Genomic DNA, 22,786 nt, shown 5'->3' on the forward strand with positions numbered 1-22,786 from the left:
AGAATGAAGATACAAGTGCCTAGACTTCATTTCATTCCTAGCTATTACAAGGTCACATTTCAAAAAAACAAGGCTGTAATACATTTATTCAAACCCAGGACCATGTGAACCTAAGACTGATACTTCATTTCTTGGATCACAGGAGAAGTTATGTAAGCTGCAGCTACATTTGTATTCATTGCAAGGTTCATGCTGTTATATGCAGCTCAATGCTGCTTAGCGAGTTTGCACCATGCACAGTTAAGTTAGTTGAACACATCCACGGTCTACTGTTAGATGTCTGGGTCATGTCTGCCAACTGGGTGGTATACTTTGGACACTGCAGTGTTACTCGCAAACCAGCAGAGCCGAGCCAAAGCCATTGGGGATAAATGCAGTACTGTGCAAATACAAGCTCAAACTTTAAGAAAAAAAAATCAAGTGATAACATGCAGAAACAGAAATCAGTATGTGATATATACAGTATAATTTGTTAGTACATGGAATATGCCGACATATGTCTTCAACCCAGATCAACATGCAATCTATATTCAGAAAAAATGCATTGGTGCCTTAAAGCTCTTGTTCTCACATACACCTATGTAACAAGCAGCAACAATCATTCAGCATACAAGCAAATTAAACAAGGAATGTGCATTTATATTGAAATAGAACATGTTAGTTGTACACTTAGTGAAATGTTTAACATGTTTAACTTGGAAAATACTGCACTTACTCCTTACACAGGCCTTTATGATTCTTGTTTTCAAATATACAATGCTGTCCTAACATGCTGTGTTCTTTGGTCAGTCATGCCTGTTACAAAGGATGATTTTGCAAGCACAAAACCACTGCAAAACCATGCCATTTGACAAGACAGTGTGGGATACACACTTCTTTATGGAGGCAAACACACACACACCAAGTTGACTGTAGTGAGATTAGAACTGCTACATATCTAAGTTTACAGACTACAAAATGTAGTACTTAATGCACACACCATGGCACAAGTCTGCCTTTAATAGCACTGCAGGTGATCATTTAGCAGATGACATCAGCAGCCCATGTGGGGGACAAGAGGTTGCAGGCCTGCTACAAATGGATGATTTTGCAAGCACAAAAACACTGCAAAATTATGCCATTTGACAAGTCAGTATGCAATACACACTTCCACTCTTGTATATGAAGACTTACACACATGCACCAAGTTGATTGTAGTAAGATTAGAATAACTATCTATTTAATTTTACAGACTACAGAACACAATACTTAATGCACATGCCATGGCACACATCTAAGTTTGCAGGTGATCCTATAGTAAATGACATCAGCAGGCCATGTGGGGACAAGAGTGACAGAGATAAACAACTGGAATTTAGATTTTTAGAAAGGGGTAGGAGCAAACTATATAGGAAAAAATGGGAATTGTGGGAACAATACATACAAGGGAGAAATGAGGTTTAAAAGGTGGCTGGACTTAAACAAGCTATGCAATGTTTGACTGAAAAAGATTGTGGTGAGTATAAGTAATGTAAAATGTTTGCAACTGTGAGTGTGTCAACATGAATTGTGATGTAAAATGCTTGCAACTAGAATTTTGTCGGTGTGGTTTGTTTTCATTTGTATAAATGTATGATTGCCTATGTTGTAAGTAATGGTTTGCTAAATAGGTTTCTTGTTAAGAAAAAGAAAAAAGGCAGGAATTGAATAATTTATGTAATGTTGCTTAGGTTATATGACATATAACAATATATGTAAAGTAAAATGTTTATGTTAAAAAAAGAGGTTGCAGGCCTGCTACAAATGGACGACTTTGCAAGCACAAAAACATGCCATTTAACAAGTCACTCTGGAATACACACTTCCACTCATCTTTATAGACACACACACAACCACACACACACACACACACACACACACACACACACACACATGCACACTGAGTTGACCGCAGTAAGATTAGAGTCCCTCTCTAAATGTACAGACTATAGAACACAGTATTTAACACATGTGCCACAGCACAAGTCTGAGTTTTACAGCACTACAGGTGTTCTTATATTACATGACATTAGCATTCCCTGTAGGAGACAAGCAGTTGGAGGACTGGTAGACATGGATGTTTGTGCAAGCACAAAAGCCATGCCATTGGAGATTTCAGTTTGGCATACACACTTCCACTCTCTCTTATGGGGACACACACTACTGCAGTCAGAACCGAACACCTACCTATCTAAGTGTACAGGCTACAGAATACAGTTCTTAATGCAGGTACCATGCCGCAAGTCTGATTTTAACAAGATTGGAGGTGAACTTATAGTATATGATATTGTCAAGGGATGTAGGGAACACCAGCTTTGGAGGTCTGCATAGGCACATTGCTCCTTAGTGTCATCTGAGGCTAGTACCCTAACAGTAGTATACCGTTTAGAAGCCTAGCTGTGTAACAACATAAGTCTCTTACTGAACATATTTGGATGTTTGATTTTGGCAGTGCAAGCCTGTGAGCACAACTATATGGCTGTGTCCGTGAGGGAGCACACATTACATATTACACCTTTATTTTGTGTTAGAAAAAAGTAACAGCCGAGCATGAGCAGGTACAAACCCTTTTATGCCAGGTCAAATAAAGCAGGATCCAAACTTGTAAAAAGAAATATTTAATCCACAAACAACTGACAGAGAGATAAGCGCTTTCGCAGTGATACTTCTTCAGATCTATGACAAACACTAAAGCTGCTTTCACAATATATACTGTTCCCAATCAGTGGCAAGCAATTAGTAAAACATTCCAAAGAATTTTAAAGAGACAAGAACTGTTGCAATAAAAATACATGGAATAAAATGCAAAGAATCAAATGTATATAACATTCAAAAAGCATGTGTGAAAGTCTTATATAAAAAAACATGTTTTAGGAACATCTATAAAAACAAATATAGACAAAATAAAAACAAGTGTGCTCTTAAGACAGATTAAAACAGTTGGTTCACTTAATATTCCTTCTCTGCCTTAATTTGGGTCTAATTGAGGCCCTTTCATTCAGGCCACATCCTTTATCTGCTTTTAGTAATATGATCCATTCTGTTTCTTTTCCCTCTGTATAGACTTTAATATCCCCACCTCTTGGATTAGGAGTAATCACCTCCAGTACCTTAAATAAAAATACATGATGTGTATTGTTCATCATAACATGTTTGGCCAAAGCATTATGTATTGTGCCCTTTCTCATATGGTAAACATGTTCCCTCATTCGATCCCTCAGTGGGCGGTTAGTCTTCCCAACGTAGAATGAGGAACATGTTTGACAGACTGCTAAATAAATAACATGTTGTGTCATACAGTTAGCCTCTGCAGATATATAAAAACTTTTCTGTAGGTATGGATGGAAGAAATGGGGAGTACTATCTATATAAGAGCAAAAATTGCAATGTCCGCAGGGCTTAGTACATCCTTCCTTCCTATCTCTAAAACTAGGTGTGGGGTAACATAACTTCCTTTTTAAATTGTTTTCATTCTTATACAAGAACCCTGGTTGTTCACCAACTATCAGTTTAAGGTCATCATCCACATGTAGGATTTCCCAATGTTTTCTAATAATTTCTCTGATTTCTAAATGGTCTGACGAAAAATATGTAATAAATTTAACATATTGTGATCGTTCAATATGACTATTTGGGACTGTTATAGATTCATGCGGTCCAAAATAAGGTTCACCCTTAGTATGTCTTAGTTCATGTATATCATTCAGGTGTGTGTTTATCTCCCTAATGCCATAACCCCTAGTAGATAACCTGTCTTTAAGGCCATTTAGTTCAGTTTCAAAGCCATCATCCAGAGGATTCAGCCTTGATGCTCTGATTGCTTGGCATCTCATGATATTTCTGAAAACATGGGGTGGGTGCATACTAGATCTAAGCAGTAAAGTATTGCTGTGGCAGCTCTTCCAAAATACACCTGTATTTATAAGATTGTTATGAAGTCTTTCAATATACATGTCTAAAAACTCAATCCTATACAGTGAATGTTTCATGGTAAATTTGAGACAAGTTGTCAAATTATTCATGATGGCAAGCATACTGTGAAGTTGGTCTAGTGAGCCCTTCCACAAAACAAATAAATCATCAACAAAGCGTCGATAGAAAATGACATGCTGTTTAAACATCTCTTCACAAAATAGTATGTGCTCCTCCCAGTAGGCCAGGAACATGTTGGCATAGCTATTGGCACATGGTGTGCCCATAGCTACGCCATCCCTCTGTTTGTAAATGCTGTCATACAACATAAAAAGATTATTTTCCAGGACTAACTCTAGGAAATGCACAATTAGATTGATGGTTACAGAAGGGTAATCACTGTGTTCTTTTAAGTAATCTGCAACATATGTCAAGCCCAACTCATTTGGTATTACCGTGAAAAGGGACTGTATATCAAACGTGACAAAAATGTAGTCCAGTGTAATCATTAAATCTTTGGTACAATCATATAAGTCCATTAAAAACTGTTTGGAGTCCCTTAAAACTACCTTGTTGTTGTTTAAAACAGATCTAAGATGCTTCTCAATATATACAGACAGATGCTCTGTCACCCAACCTCGACCTGAAACTATTGGTCTCATAGGAGGATTATCCGAGTCCTTGTGTATTTTTGGGAGACCGTGTATGACTGGTATAGTCGGAGAAGGGATAGTGAGATATCCATATAGATCTTTATCTATTAATTGACCCATGTAAATATCTTTTATAGTATCTTGTACATATTTAATAGTATGCTCTATGTAATGAACTGAGACTTGCTCATAAAATACATCATTTAACATAGATACCATCCTATCAGTGTAGTCAGATGAATCCATGACAACTATTTTGCCACCCTTGTCAGCGGGTCTGAGAATGATGTTCGGATCATCCTGTAACTTCTTGAGACTTTTTCTTTCACTATGTGTGAGATTGTCTCTCCTATAGCGTGATTTATTATCTGTTCTGTTATCATAATAACTATGTAGTTCTTCCTCAGTGAGTTTTAGGTAGGCTTCAACTAATGGATGATTACTGGGTATAAATTTGCTCAAATTCTTAAACTTAAACTCTAAATTACTATTGGTAGAATCTTTGTATATAAGTTTTAACATAACATTCCTACAGAATAGCCTGAGGTCCATAACAGTATCAGTCAACTGACTCTGACATCTAGGGATGAAACTTAAACCTTTATTCAATAGTAGGATTTCATCTTTGGTTAAAATAGTGTTGGAAATATTGTGGACTAGCGTTTGTCTGTCCACATTTTCCTCAGGGTCTTCTGAGGTGTGTATTCTTCCGAAAATTTCCTCTTCTGTCTTCCTCTGCTCATTGAACGGGAACGATACATGTTCTTCTCCGTTCTCACTGGCAGGGGAAAAGACAACTGAGGGTGTTCATTAGAGTCAGAGCCTAATTGTGGGGTAGTTGTTTTCGGTCTAACTACAGACTCACTATTATGCTGTGATTGCATAGATTTATTTTGTGATTGGTTAGTTTTATCCTTAACAACTCGTACCTCCGGGTAAAGATTAGCATTTGTATTTACAGCAGTATGCACTAGATGTATAACATCTGTGGAATCATTGCTATGATCAGTAGTCGGAATACTATCATGTGCATTAGAAATGTCAACATGTCTCTCACTAGTGCATTCAGGTTGACAAGCTCTATCAGTCTCCATTACAATGGCAACACTATTAGTATTTGCTGTTTTCTCTAATGAGTTAACATTATTAACAGAACTCCTGTTAGCTGCCTTATCCTGCATTACTACTCCAAAATTAGTAGCAGTTCTAACAGTAGGTAAACTCGTGACATCATTAGAATTATATCTAGGCCACATAAAGACATGGCCTTTTTCAAAATCATTAGTGTCTCTCAAAACTTTATGGCGTTTCTGCTGTAAAAGCTTTCGTTCGAAAGCTGACACACTATCCAACATATTCTCAAACAATGGAGATGTAATTCGGGTTGGAAAGTCTTTAAACAAAACACGCTGTTTTTCTGTGATATCGTCAGTTAACTTAGACTCTTCTGGTCTAAAAAAGTCAGTCAAGGGCCTTAAGTAATTGAGACTCACCTCCATGTTTAGTCACTGCCATTGACCTAAAAGCTCCGGGTAATCCTTGCCTTGACTAGGCATGGTGAAAACACAAAGTCCCCTTGGTATAATGTTACGATCCAGGCACAGTTGAAAATGCATCCTCTGGGTTTGTAGCCATTTTAATTTAATAAAACTCTTTTCAGTCGCTTCAAGTAGCGCATACAACCTGTCTGAATCAACGCTTTCCCCCACGGGATTTCCCATGGTTGTTTCATTCTCGAGGAACCAGGAAGTAGTGTTAGTTCCTCTGAGATACTGCTGAAATCTCTTTTCAAGTGCATCATTCCTAGCAGCCTCATTCCCACGATGTTCATCTCTGGGGACGTAATCTAACTCGATGTTACTCGTTACATGTTTATGTACAGATAGTTTTACTGTGCTCTCAGTTTGCAGTGTTTCCACACGTAGTTTTAGGTCACACAAAGCATCTGGGAAATATAGAACAGTAAGAACACAGATCTATGTATGTGATGTAACTGCATACCTCTCAACCAGTTAGAGGAAGAAATCTGGACAAATCCATAATTAATGTAGGAATAAAGTGGCAAAAATAGGGTCAATGTTTAAATATTGCCCTTACAAACTTAGAATGTTGCTGGAATAACAGGTTTTGCATTAGCATGAATCTTCTGAAGGGTATGACATCCACAAATCAAATGTACGTCATTATTTTCTGTCTTATTCTCAATGATTTATTGATCATTTTGTAGAAACAGTAACAGTAACAGACTAAAAATACGATGTGAAAATATGGACATTGTACAGAAATCTGGACAGTTGCGAGCTATGATAGTTAGGCATAGCAAAACTACAATGATTATTTTGCTAAGTGTACATGCATGCACATTTCCTTCTTTTTACCTGTTTGTGTGGAGGTAAGCAGTGCTCAAACATGAGGCACATTGCTAACATCCCAGCCTTCCTATAGTAATGAATATATCCTACTGTAGCCCACTCCTACCACTACTCCAGGCCATGATTTTCCAACTCCTACGGGCAATAATTGAATGCATCCAGTTTCTGTTTTTGTCAGTCTGACATAACTCTTACCTGCTTATTCCCTTTTGTCTTATTAAAACTGTTTTCAGCATGTGATGCATTGCACAAATGTGTACTAAAAATATAAAGATGACAACATTATGGGACATAGACTGACAGTTGGTACAAAACACTATCTATTGCAAAAACACCTCCATAACTTCAACTTACATCAGGATCTGAACCCTCAACAGAATAAAAGCTTCATCGAACAAGATGGCTGCCTTAGTTCTTTTGGCCACAGAACAGGTTTCTGACCTGGGGTCATTCCTTATACAACCACCTGCATAAAAATGTACACTGATATTAAACCATGCACTGCATATTCTGCAAGTACTTCTCTGAATTATATTTGGACATAAAGCAGTTAGTAGACACAACTCCTGCCATAATTATGATTACAAATATGCATCTCTCTGTCTTACAATCCTGTTATTGGAGGTGGGGGATAAAACACGTTTACTGTTAGGATGCAAACTAGTATGAAGTTAGAAACTGCAATGAACTAGACTCACTTCCTAACTTCTCTCTTGCATGATGTAACAGTATTCAGCTGTGGTTGGACTGTGTGAGTGTTTTATGCCTGATGCATAATAATTAATTAATTCCTATTATTTAAGTGAATGCTTAAAGTTGCAAATGCTGTTTCATCAAACGTGTTTACACAAAATGCCAAAAGGATGGAAAAGAGATTTTGTTTCCTAGCGAAAAAAATCACTTGGCCGTTTTTGGGACTTTGCCATTTCCTCCACTATGGTGTGATCTTGGGGTTGGTATATTTAAGAAGGGGGGTTTGGGGTGAAGCCCCCCCCCACTTTAATTTTTTTTACGGATCAGCGATTTTTTTCCCCTTGGGAAATGTTTGACATTTTTCATTTTCCTAGTGTTTGAGTCGATTATATAGCATTCGCAATTTCAAGCATTCGCTAATATAATATAGACCCCACAGCCAATACATATATAGATAAAGGTTGTGTGAGTTGCCTGGCATCAATTTTAATATAAAAATAATAATATTACCATCCCACGGAGGAGTATAATGTGACTGCTGGTAAAACAAAAATGAGTCCCAACAAACAAGATAGCTATAGCAGTCAACAAATATGGCAATCAGACGTCTAATAAAGCTATTCAGTGAAAGCACTTATCGCACATAATAAAATGTTTTTATACTTTTATGATCTTGGTTATTCAATTGTTGCCATATTTGTTGACTGCTATAGCTATCTTGTTTGTTGGGATAAATTTTAATATGTTTATGTGAGTAGGAGGAAGGTAGTAGACCCCAGGTGGTAAATTAATGTGCTATGCGTTGTCTCTTAGCCAAAGCAAGGGCATACTGAGCATGCCTACATCTGACTGTAGGGACAGCAGCTGAGAGTTTCTCCTCTGAGTCCTCTAATGACTCTGGTTGTGGTGACCTAGGCTTTGGTGGGGGGATGTATGTCACTTCCCCTTGCTAATCCTGCTGCAGCTGTTTCCACCAGATCAGATTGTGCAGCATAGCACAAACTGTGAAAATTTGTGTACATGTGCAGGAAGTGTACAGCAAGGCTCCAGTGGATATATCTAAACACTGGAACCATGACTTCAGAAGGCCAAACATATACTCTATGATGTTTCTAATTTGTGCATGTGCCTCATTATGGCATTCATCCATGGGTGTGTGTGCACTTCTGATGGGTGTCATCATCCACGGTTCCAAGTTGTAGCCAGCTTCCCCAAGTAAATGGCCCTCTGAGATGTCCTCCTAGCAAACATCTGGTACAACTGTGATGTATGCCAGATATGGGAGTTGTAATAACTGACAGGGCTGCCAGCACATGCACTCAGGATAATCCCCTGGGCATTGCACATGACATGGCAGTTGATGGAGTGATATCCCTTGTGGTTAATGTAGATTCTACCCTGTTCACCAGGTGATGCCTTGATGTGTACATTAGTGCAATCTATAGCACCCAGTACACCAGTGTAGTGCTCTACATGATAGAATAGTTCCATACTGCTGGTCCTCCCCTCAGCAGTAAGGGGAACATATATATGTTCACTGGCATGTATAAGCATAGCATCCATGAACTGGTGGAGTATCCTGGTTGCTGATGCCTGTGACACCCCCATCTTATCCCCAGTTAGTCTTTGAAAAGTACTGGTAGCCAATATTCTAAGGCCTACACACATACCTTAGTTTCCAAAGGGATGGGTTCCCTGTGGTTGGCTCTGGCTCTGAGTTGAGGCTGTCAGAGCTCACAGAGCTCTTGTAATGTGTCCCTGTCCACCCTGTAGCTCTCTACAATCTCCAGCTCAGGTAGCTTCTAGAAGGTTACCCTGGGCCTGGACACTCTTCTCCTTCTCTGCCTAGGCCTATTGTCAGCAGCAGCAGCATCAGCACTGACCTCAGCATCTAGCACATACAGATGTAGCAGCAGCAGCACTGACCTCAGTATCTAGAACATACAGATGTAGCAGCAGCAGCAGCACTGACCTCAGCATCTAGCACATACAGATGTAGCAGCAGCAGCACTGACCTCAGTATCTAGCACATACAGATGTAGCAGCAGCAGCAGCACTGACCTCAGCATCTAGCACATACAGATGTAGCAGCAGCAGCATCCGCACTGACCTCAGTATCTAGCACATGCAGATGTAGCAGCAGCAGCATCAGCACTGACCTCAGTATCTAGCACATACAGATGTAGCAGCAGCAGCACTGACCTCAGTATCTAGCACATACAGATGTAGCAGCAGCAGCACTGACCTCAGTATCTAGCACATACAGATGTAGCAGCATCATCATCATCACTGACCTCAGTATCTAGCACATACAGATGTAGCAGCAGCAGCATCAGCACTGACCTCAGTATCTAGCACATATAGATGTAGAATAGCTGCAACAGTCCCTAGCATTATATCAGTTAAAATGTTAAGTCTCTAATTCAATGTTGTTGAAGTATTGAGGGGAAAATCAGAATGCAGGTTGTATGCATACGTTATACATTTCTTGAGTAGGACCACCATGTGGGATTGGCTAATTTAAATGAAATTCACCTGCTTAGGATATAACTAACAGGCTTTAAAATTACTGCTGCAGTGCCCAGTATGGCACTCTGCACACAAACGTGCAGCAAAATACAGCTGTACATAATGAAAGTAAAGCATGTAAAAAATGATATAATTTAAAAACTCTTTATTAGGGTTTTATAGATAATGAAAAAAAATAAATAAACAAAAACACAAGTAGGCAAATGCATCAATGGAACAAGGAAACTGCAAATGGTACATCCTAGTATGTACAGTCATGACAACAACAAAAGGGAAGGAAACAACTATTTACAAAAGTGCTAATTGCCTAAAAGAATAAAAGGTGTACAATAGGTCTTTAACAAAATGGATGTATAGAGAAGTAACAAGTTAGAGGCTCTAACAAAGAAAGGATAAAAAATAGAAGGAAGGGCTGAAGAGTTGCTGTCCCAGAATATATAAATTACCTCTCGATTGACAATAAATGTGAAGAATTATTGCAATATGTGTTCAAATAAAATACTCCAAATATCAATGAAGTGGGAATATGCTTTTTGGTTAAGAATTAACTGCTTATGGGCTGCTAGGTATTTAACTGCCATTTGCTTAAACCCTTTCCAAGTGAGTAGGGATCTATCTTTAAAATTTAGGGTGATATAGAGTTTAATTAAAGTAAAAAGAGTTATTACAATGAGGGTTTGTAGTTTTGTCAAAGCAGGTGGGGGAATATGCAATATAGTGAATTCCCAGAAAAGAGTATACTTCTCATATCCCATTTTTTTTGTAGTCTAACTTTTAAAGAACACCAGAGTTTACAAGTGCACTTACAACTCCAAAATATGTGAAAGAAATCAACTATTTGGAGTTCGCAGTATGGACAAAAAAGGGGAAATAGAATGGTTACTTTTATTTAGCATGGTTGGGGTGCAGTATGCACTGTTGATAATCAAGAGTTGTGTTTAACCAAATTTCTGTAAAAGGCATTAATTTACAAAATGTAGGAAAGATTGGATTATTTGGTTGACAGATATTGCTGGATTAAGGTCGGGCCAATAGTTTGAAAAGAGAACTTCATTTTGGTATCTAAGCGAGACAATTAGTTTGTAAGTGTTTGAGATCATTTTCTTTTTCATTGAAATTAGTGTCTATAAAGTTTTATAGGTATTGATATCTTTTACGTCTAAACTAGGATTGGATAAGATTTTGTTACACAATTCTCTGATCTGTCTCAATGTAATGGTATAACTCTTGGGAAGGTTTAAGGTGAATCTTGTCTCTGAGATGGACTGGTTCATAAAGTGTAAAGGTCAAGGACACATTTCTCTTTTAAGAGGGGGAAGTTATTCAAGTTTAGCACTGAGTTATTAATTTTTAAATTAGGGTTGAGATGTAATGGTTAAAATGTATTGAAAGCACTGGATAGTTTTGGTGATTCAACCAGTTTTTGTAGGGTATTTATCCTATGTTTTAGAAATGTGTGGAGTTTAAAACTTTTCAAGCACAATTTATTAAGGAAAGGGAAGTTCCTTGGGGTTAAAATGAAGAGGCCTTGCATATTTATATATCATGTTTATCCAGGCCTGGGACCAGCAATTGTTATTTGGGATGTAATCAGAGATTGCTATTAATCTACTGCTACTAATTATATCATTGTATAATTTGAAGTCTGGGAGGTTAATCCTCCTTTATTTCTAGGGTATATCAGCTTTTGGTAAGAGATTCTGACTGATTTAGGGGACCATATGAACTTGGATAGGAAAGAATGTAATTTTTTAAAGAATTTATGTACCACCACTTAGGAAGTATTAAAAGAATAGAGTAGTCTTGGAAGAATATTCATCTTAACCGTTGTCACTCTAGATAGGAAGGGTAGTTGAAGTTTATTCCATTTATTACAATCCTGTTGCAGGTTTAACCACAATTTTGAAATATTGTTTTCATAAAATAATTTGGGGTCTTGATGGAAAGAGCCTCCTAAATACTTCAGAGACTGTTTTAATTTGATTTCACTAGACTGTATGTTTAAAAATAGGTGGTGTGGGACATTAATTGGGAACGTTGAAGATTTCTCCAGATTTAGTGTATAATTAGTTTTGAAAAAATATTAATTGAATTCAGGATTTTCAGTAAAACTATATAGCATAAAATAAAGGTTTAAATTATCTGAAAATGCAGATAAAGCGACCTTAGTATTATAGGGTATAGGTACATGGTGAAAAGTTTTCTGAGTAATAAATAGGAATAAGCGTTTAATATAAAGGCTGAAAAGGTATGGAGATAGTGGGCAACCCTTTCTTGTTCCATTCTTGATCTCTATCCATGCGGAAGTAAAACCATTTATATGCAATGATGTGTAAGGTTTAGTATACAGGGATTTCACGATTTGTACAAAGCTTAAAGGTAAACCAAAGTGGGGTATGACAGAGATGAGAAAATTTAGGTTGAGTCTGTCAAAGGCTTTGGATGCATCAATTGCAAGGGCAAATAAAGGTGCATGTGTTTCATTAGACAGTTTTATTAAAGTAAATAGTGTGTGTTGTCACAGGTTTGTCTGGATTGAATAAAACCTGATTGGCTGTGTGAAACAATATTAGGGAAAAATTGATATAATTTCATCCCTGTTGTCATGATACAGAATACAGCATTTACTGATAATTACACTTAATTTCTATTACCTACAATGTCAGCACAGTATGATAAAAGTTGCCATGCCCTGGACTTGAACCCAAGATTATCTGCACCCCAGTCTAATACTTAAAAGCTGTGTCCACAGACATAGTCAAGCAAAGGTTTCTAACTGGTGGGAATTAGCAGAGAGCAGTCATGCTTACAGGGTTTTCGCGATATCCAGAAGTTCTCACCAATATTGATTGAATGCATCTGGTTTCTATTTTTGGATGTCTAGCTCATGTTTGGTACCTGGGTGGTCTGCTCACACAAATAAGGATTGCATAATTATTGCCATTTGTGCAAAGCCATGCACTATGCACACACACGCAAAAGACACAATAAAATAACAACCAAGTTACCTGATAACCCCCTCCCCGATATCATCAATAGCTATAGGAAACATAAGCACTGTGTAGGAACTTACACAAAGTGAATAGCTCTACACAGTCCCTGCTTTTTGTGATTTAACAAATCTACTGCTTTCTTACAACATTTGCATAATAACCATGCTGACAGCCTGGAAACTACATGGGTAGTAACCATGTAAGCTGGGCAATAGTATGGGAGCACAGAGGTAAAGACACAATGCAGAGTATTAATGTACCTGTCTTGGTACTGCATCATACCAATCTTTTAAATTACATTTCTACTATACCTTTTCAAACATTTTGCATATAGTAGTGCACTGCACAACATTGTGCTAAAAAAAAAAAAAATTGTAAATGTTATAATGATCTGACACCCTCCTGGATTCTTTTGGACATCCTTGGCCATTAAATGCATGTTTTTAGCTTTTCATGGGCATTCTGTCCATATTTCAGGACTTCTACATGCCCTTGCTTCCATGTAGGCTCTTGTACACAAAAAATGTCCACGTACACTTCCAACATGGACATGGAGCCTGCACAGTTGTGTGTAGGGTTGTTAGATTGCTCCACCATGTTGCATCAGTTCATTAGCATAAAGTTAAACTACTTATGCTGAAATGTGTGTCCCACGAAACTTTGTATTGATGCACGTGAATGTGAGCTGCTACACTGAGTTTACTAAATCTAAAACTCGCAACACCTGTGTTCACATTGTGCTGCAATGTGGACACGGATAAAATGACTGTGTAAGATTTATTGAATTTGCACCCTAGTGTCATTTCATATAGTATACCTGCTTACTAGATGCTTAACAAGCACTACTGATAAATTAAAAATAGCTGTAACACCAAATTATGAACACATTTACTGTCTCCATTCTGACACTTTCTTTTCCTCTCTCCGTTTTTTTTTTTTTACTTTTTTACAATTTATTGTTTTCTTGCTCTCCCTTTTATGTCCCTTTTTCCTCAAATGTAGAAATCCTAGAGGCAGCCATACCACATGCCTCCATGTCATGGAACTCCTTCTTCACATCTGGGGTTGTTTTCACAAGTTAGAGAGGTAGCTCTGGACCGTCAGGTACCTTGATGGGGTACAGCCCTGAAAACTGCGAATTATGTGAGCTTCTGGACCTGGCTGAGGACGTAGGGGAGAGGGCAGTGAATAATTATATTAACTTTAAGTTGCTGCTGAATAAAACTATTTTAAGAAGTAACTTCATTACCCCAATCATTCCATAAATCTGAAATAAGCTACCTCATATGATATTAGAATGTGAACACTTTGTAATATTTAAGAATAAATTAGACAACTGTGAAACTTTCATTCCCACTTTTAAGGAGTGAGTGTATTTATATGCCCACATGACCTAAAACACTATAGCTTACGAACTTACAAATTAAATGAAAAAAGCACAGTGTTGTTAATTAATAATCCACAACCGTGTGTGGGTGTAACAGGATTTACCCATGGTTGGTGTGGTTTGATCAAAAGGGTGAAGCCCGAGTGAGTATTCAAAGCCAACCATGGGTAAATACGGGTCTACTTTAGGACCTTGAAAGTTTAATAGCTCGAATGCATATAAATCGAACCATATGTTTTGAACTATTAAACAATCAAAGTCCAAAAAAAAAATACACAAAAAAAAAATTAAACTAGTGTAGGCAGGTGGGCAAGCCCCCCTGCACCCCCCGAATTATTTATGAAAGAAATTGCTTACCTTTTATATATATATATATATATATATATATATATATATATATATATATATACACACACACATATATATATATATATATATATATATATATATATATATATATATATATGGTATTGTTATAAGGGCACTTCAGTCTTCTTCTGCATTCTCTTTCCTGTACTGATATACTGTGCATGCATATATATGGGACTTAGGTTCCTACACTTGCACAGTACATCACTGCAAAAGAAGCGACAGAATGAAAACAGAAGCTCTGTTTTTTTTAACTATTAAAAAAAAAATAGAGATTTACAAGGAACAGCAAAAACATATAAGGAAACTCAGATAGGTTTTTGTTTTCACAATTTTGCAGAACGCAGCTTATATTTCTTATATTTTACTCTGTCTCTCAGCATATGCCAGTATAAAGTCTGACTGCTCAATGGTACTTCATTGACCATATTTTTTTTCTTTTAGTATATACCCAATTTACAACGGGCACCCTGATTGGCTTGTCCAATCAGTCTGCTCATTTTTGAATAGTAATGGAAATATATTGTATAATCATAGTTAGTAAGCACCTTCATTTTCAACTCGCCACATTACCAGTGCACAACTCCAATTGGAAATGGTTGTCAGGGATAATACCATCTAAGCTAACAATCTCCTCTCTTTTGATTACAATGTGACAGCAATAACCAAGAAATCCTTCTGTGTAACCAACTGATTTCTAAAGGAATCTCACCCATGTCAAAATAAGTTATCATCCCTCTATACACAGCATTATTTATATGTTTTGTTTACCAGTCTCACCCTTCAGGGCAGAGGACTTTGTCAGAGTTAACTAGTTACAAGTCAATGATAAAGAAAACAGTTTTATAGTGCAATTTGAACAAGTATACAATGAAACTGGACAAGATAAAATTGAATAACTATAAAATACAAAGCAAGAATACAAAATGCAAATATAGTGCAACATATTACAACAACATCATTGAAAATGGATGAATTATTTAGTACAATGCCCCCTTCAGCATGTACTAGTCAAGCACATATTGAAGCTAATTAGGCCTCAAGGTGTCCTAACTACAAAAAAAAAAAAAAAAAAATATGGGTCTAAATAATATCAGGTGCCAAAACAGTTTTAAAGCTCTACCACTATACTTTGTCATAGGTTCATACTTTCATAGGTTTATAGTAAGCTAATGACCGCCAGAGTCTTTATAAGCTAAACCATGCAACACAACCCAGTTTTATCCCCAAGTATCTTGAACACCTATCTGGTGAGGTATGTTAGTAAGGAGGTAGCCAAGGATTATTCTGGGGGGCATGTTAGTTGGGGATGAATTTACTTACTGTTGATCTCTGTCCATCAGAGGCATGGGTGAATGTACAATTTCCCATCTGTACAATTTCCCATCCAACAATCAAGGTTTTGTTTGAATAGGTCAGGGATGAACTCCACTTTACTTGGATAGAGAGTTTACTCAATAGTCTGGGGATCCTTTGAAACTCATATTGGTCTCTCCAGCTCACACTGTTTATGTCACAGGCAAAGTTTAGGTCCTTGGATTTCATTTTTCTGGTAGTGTTTCTTTTGCGGATGGCAAGAGATCCATCAGAACTGGATCTGGCTATGCCTTGTACATTAGGAATTGATCGCCTATTAGTAACCTCTAGGAGACTGAATACAGAGATAGAGCCTTGAAACAATCTGTGTAGGACAGAACATTCATGCCTTGGAATCTCCTGGTAAGGAACTTCTGAGGTTATTCCACCTGTTGCAAGTGCCTTATTAGGTAAATGCCGAAGGGGGCATTGTTCTCAGTGATGGGCTGATAAGGTCTGAGTAGAGTGGTACTATAACTTCCTTGGACCTAGATACCATACCCTTGCTTATGAGTTGGGTGACATTGAATAATTTTCTTGCTATATTGGCTACATGTTGGTCAAAAAGTCAGATTACTATCTACATATGTTCCCTGATCCTTAACTACCAGTTCAACTTGTAAGTTTTTTTTTTTTTATCAATGGAGTAATTAGCTTGGGTGAACAATTTCCCAAAGGACACTATAATACATTTTCTTCACACTGAGTTTTAATCTATGGCTTTGGCACTAGTAATTTGTGTTAAGCCTTTTTGTAGATTGCTGGGGTTCTGGGGGGATCTATGATAACTCCCAATTTACAGTCATCTGTGAACTTGGTGAGCCAGAGGCCTTTGACATTAGCCTTGACTTCTGAGAAGTAGATGGCAAACAGAAGCAGGACTAACATGAAGCTGTGGGTTACTGCACAGGTGACTGGCCTCCTATTGGAAGTGGACTCACTGATTCCAACTTCTTGGGTCTTATCTGTGAGTCAGCCAGCAATCCAATGAGTTAAGTAGGGATTTATACATAGTTCTGAGAATGTGTCAATCATACCTTAGTGGGGAATTGTATCAAATGCCTTGACCAGGTCAGGGTTGGTGGCATGCACCATTTTTGCCTCACCCATAGCCATGGTGACCTTCTCATAGAAGTTTACCAGGTTGAGTGGCAAGATCTTCTCTTGACAAAGCCAAACATCTTCTTCTCAGAAGTGCAGCAGAGAGAGACATTCAGCAAGGGGTAAACGGTCTCTAGACTTAATTTACGTGTAACTTCTAGTGATCCTGTGATGCTAGGATGTAGTATTATTTGGTATTGTGCAGACATTAAATGTGATCCCTGTGAATTGTACATTTAGCTGGCAATTATGCAATAGCCTCCTATTATTCATATTTTTTTGTTATGGAAACAGGCACAATGACTCATATTTCTATAAATCTTTCAATAAATATGCATTTAGAAATTTCTTGCCAATGTGTAAAAGCTCAAGTCTCACAAACAAAAGTTTTTCTAGCACTGTGTAACTAGATTGTATAGTTTCTGATATGCAAGAATGCATTTTTGAGGATTCAAAAAAAATAACATTGTGGATTTGCTTGTATTATAATATGTTACGGATGTAAAGACTGTGAATGCTTCGACTTCCTTTATTATACAGTAGATTTTTGTGTATTTATGTAAATATTTCTATAGATAAGCACTCATGAATTTATTGCCATCATGTAAAATCTCAAGTTTCCTGAACAAAATTGCTGCTAACACTGTATACATGTCTGCTATCTAGCACAATTTTCAGTATATGAAAAATTATTTGGGAGAATTACTGTAAAAAAATATTTTTTTCAGACACATTATATATCGCTACCATTTAACTCAATAATTAGGAACAGAGCCAAAAAATATAGAATAACTGACCAAAACCGGGTACCTATTTTAAATATTGCTTTAATATACAAAAGTTGGTAGAATAATGGTTTGCCCTCTGCATACAGTAATTTTCCATTCTCTCCATTTGCTGAAGGCTATGAAGACTGAAACTTAAATTTGTTTGTTGTGCAGCAATCCTGAACTAATTGGCAGGTAAAAACACACATTCTGTGAGCAACAGACCAAAAATAGGAAATAAAATGAAGGTCACTCTTTGAAAATAGATACAGACAGGTAAGAGTATAATGCAGCTGCAATTTTATACCTTCTGTTGGCACAGCTACTCTAGGTTAAAGACTTATAGTGAGAAAAACTGTGTGTATGTAGAGCAAACCCCACTTGGCCTGAGTTTGTAATTAGACCATCATGAGTCAGTGAAGGCACAGTCTGATCTGCAGCACTGCATGTGGCCAGGGACATAGCTAAGGGAACTGAATAATTTGCTAACTATACTGTAGTGCATGGACCACCATTATTATGTCCCAATATTGGAAAAAAAGATAAACTTTTTACATACAAGCATGAGACCTGATTGTAACAGTGCCTTTAGAGGCATGTACCATTTGTTATATAACCCCTAAGCTTTGTTACATTCCTGCATCAGGAAAGGGACGTTCCTTCACTCTCAAAGGTCCCTGAATATCATTCTTCTTATCTTGGTGAAAGTTTCCAGATGTCTGTCTGCAAGTAACTTATTTAAATTAAGGTGGCATTTAAAAAAAAACTGTCCCTGACTTTCTCCTGCAATTAAGCACTTTTGAAGCACAAGTCTTCACTGTAACAGCACTATCAAAAGTGTGTAACATTTGTTGTACACCCCCTAAGCTGTATCAGGAAAGGGACATTCCTTCACTTTCAGTGGCCCCTGAATATCTTTCTTTATATTTCATCATGGTTTACAGATGTCAGTCTGTAAGTAACTTATTTAAATTAAGGCAGTATTTAAAAACTGTCCCTGAGTTTTCCCTGTAATTATGATTATTTGCTGTCTATGTGATAGCACTCATTAAGTGCATGACTGGCCTTCAATGCCAGTAAAGCCCCTTCAGCTTTTTTTTCTATAACTAGTATTACATGGAGTAGATGAAACTCTATGGACTTTAATGAGTTATGATTGGATTTCAGCGATCATGGCCCCGTTAACTCTGTGTTCTTGACATGGATGCCAAGATTCAACTCTTAAGCTTCACTCAAGAGGTGAATTTCTTAGCATCCATGTCTGGAACACATAATAACATGGTTATGATTGAAGACCTGATCATAAACTGCTATATTGCATGCTCACACAGATGCAGACCCACATGGGCTTGCAACTCCCTACATACTAACTCTACAATGAAATGGAATGGTTCCTCCTTTTCTAATTAAAAAAGCTTAAGTTCTCCTAAATTACTTCAGTTCCCCACCATAATTGTTATCTAGTACTACCCTATTTTGATTAATAAAAATTATGTTAAATCCTACTTATTAACTTTCTTTTTTTTTCTGTAGGTCTCAGCATATTCGTATACTATCCAAGTGCCCAAATTTCACCTTCCAAGTAGGGCAGGCTAAACAAGCAAGCAAGACTTGACTAATAGTTGAGAACACCATGTAGTCACTTCTATCGGTAGCAAGAGTGCTCCAATCTGTGCCACTGTGTTGTGCCAGCCAAGTCCAATGAGGAAGGGTAATGTCAAGTGACAGGACTGGGGTGGATAGCTTACTGAAATAGAAAAAGGAAGAACCTTAAAAATTCTGTTTAAGTCTAAATTAAAGTGAAAAAAAGCAAAGTCACTGCTTTCTCACCGGGTATTTCCAAAGTGGAAAAAATGCTAAAGGAAGAAAATGTGTTGTGTAGAGACATGTGCATTATTCTTGCAGATGACAGTGATACAGTCATAATTTACAGGGTAATCAGGAAATGGAAGGGTACTAGGTGGAACACTTATTATTATTTATTTACTGTTACTGTCTACCTGTATTGATGCACAACTATGTTACCACTTGTAACTTTGGGCTGACCAACATGATTGTTCAACAGTCTGTCGATCACTTCATTCAGAAAAAAAAAAACATTCATGATAAGATTGGCTGAACCATGAAGCTTGTAGAATTTATGATACACCAGCCTTAGACACGTGCCTATTGCACCTGTATATGCAATGCTCAAATATTTATTTTTAATAGTAAGTATGTACTCATTGGTGATATTCTGCAGTAAATACTTGGTAAAAAAATAAATTCCTTCCGATTTTGAATTTTTCTCTTTCTTGACATTTTAGCAAGTTTGAATAATTCACAATATATGAGGCTAACAGGCTTTGCTACTTATATTTTAACAAAACAATTACAAAGGTATGCTAATTACACACACCTGGAATATTACTAGTGGACATGTAGAAGAGGTACATGATGACATGTTGGTCTACCTCACAATCAAGGAGAGTCAGGATGTCTCTATACATGGATGCATCAGGTGCCATCCCCCAGCACATGGATGCATGTTGATATACACCCTTGTATGGGAACATAGATCATGTGCAGGGTATGTTGAAATGTGTATTCAACAATATCAGGAAGGTGTATGTGCTGGGTCATGCCATAGGTGATCTGTGATATTGTCACAGCACACTGACTCCGTGAGATAGGCCTGGATGAAGGTAAGACAGTGCATACTCCCTATTGTGATCTGGCCTAGGGTTTTGATACAATCACACATGCAGGTATCAGAGAGTAAACCCCCAAGCTGGAGATTAAACCTTATGTCAGTTGATGGGTAAACAACTGGTTCACGGACAGAACACATCATGTGAAAGTTGGTGAATCAACCTGCACCAGTAGAGCTGTTACCACTGGCAAACCCCAGGGATATGTGCTTGGCCCTTCATTGTTTGAATTGTATTTTTTGACAGTTCAGGCTAAAGTATATAGCCTTTGGCTTACCAAGTTTGCTGCTTGTTGCATATTGTGTGCAATCATTGAGTTCACTAATGATGATAATATAGTATAGGAGGAGCTAACACACACAACTGAATGGTGCCAAAGGCACATGATCTACAAATAAATGTAGAAATGTGTATTTGTATAGTTGTCCATGTGAAAAGTGTAGTTCCATCTTAATCACAATATTGATAACAGTCCTGCTATGCAGAAACCCAGTGATGCAAGCAATGGGAACACATTTAGATAGCAATCTGAACTTTTACCACCAAGTGTCTATGCTGCTTTTGAACGCTTATGTTGTGCACATCATAAGTCATGCCATCATACTGAGATTTTAGGATTGTGTGACAGCAGTGTAGTCAAACCTCATTACAGCACTAATAGAGTATAATGCTCTGTTTTACATGCACCTCACCAGATACATGTAGCAGATGGAGAGACCACATGACTTTCTCAGCAAGATAACACAGGGCCTACACACCATTCCATGATAGATTAAAAGCCATGTCACTGCAGGCTTTATTGTACAGGATGAGATGACTTCTGCCTAACCCCCAGTAAAGTCTCTGACCCTGCTTTGGTGGGAGTACTGCATATCCAAAAATGTGATATAGGTGATAACATCCACAGTGTCTGTTGAGAAGAAGAAAACAGTGTCCCACATTCAGTGTAAAATGCTCTCTGTAATATCAAGCAACAGCTCACCCTCCCCACACACACACACAGTTGACAGCAATGAGAGCAGAACCCCTACCTATCTAAGTACTCAAACTATAGAACATACTACTTTACAAAAGTGCAACAGCTTAAGTTTGATTTGGAGTGTGTCAGACAACACTTTATAGTTGATGACATCAGCAGTGTCTGTTGAGGAGAAGATAACAGTGTCCCACATGCTGGTGTAAAATGCTTTCTGTAATGTCAAGCAACAGCTGTTACATACCCAATTGATTACAGTGAGAATGGCATTCCTACCTATATAGGTACACAAGCGCAACAGCTCAAATCTGCATTGGAGTGTGTCAGACAACACTTTATAGCTGATGACATCAGCAGTGTCTGTTTAAGAGAAGATAACAGTGTCCTACATGCTGGTGTAAAATGCTCTCTGTAATGTTAAGTGACAACTCACACAAACCCAGATGACTGCAGTGAGAACAGAACACTTACCTATCTAAGTACGCAGACTAAATGACCATAGTATTTAACACAAGTACCATAGCACAAGTCTGATTCATATAGGAATGCAGGTGAACTTCTAGTAGATGACCAAATCCACAAAAGCAGCCAAAAAGAACGCTAAATTGTAAAACAAACTCCAAAAGTAAAAAGCGTTGACAGACACAGCACAAAGGTAAAACCAGGATTTATTCCAGACACGAATCACTCCAAAATTCCACCACAAGTGAGCACTTTCATCTCCTAACATCGGAGATTTCTTCAGACTGGTGGTGAAGCAAAAGCAATACACTTATATATCATTCTAAAATCAATTAAAACATCAATTGAAACATAATTAACCCATAAATTGGAATTAGTTAATTAAAAAGACAAAAATACTAAAGCTAATGCTTAAGCCCCTTTCTTTTTAGATACATCTAGTAGATGACATTAGCAGGCCATGCGGGAGGTAAAAGGTTAAAAGGCCTGTATGAACCAGATGTGTAGG

This window comes from Protopterus annectens, chromosome 14.part0, assembly GCF_019279795.1.
Source record: "Protopterus annectens isolate FY-2018-M chromosome 14.part0, PAN1.0, whole genome shotgun sequence".
Taxonomy (NCBI): Eukaryota; Metazoa; Chordata; order Ceratodontiformes; family Protopteridae; genus Protopterus; species Protopterus annectens.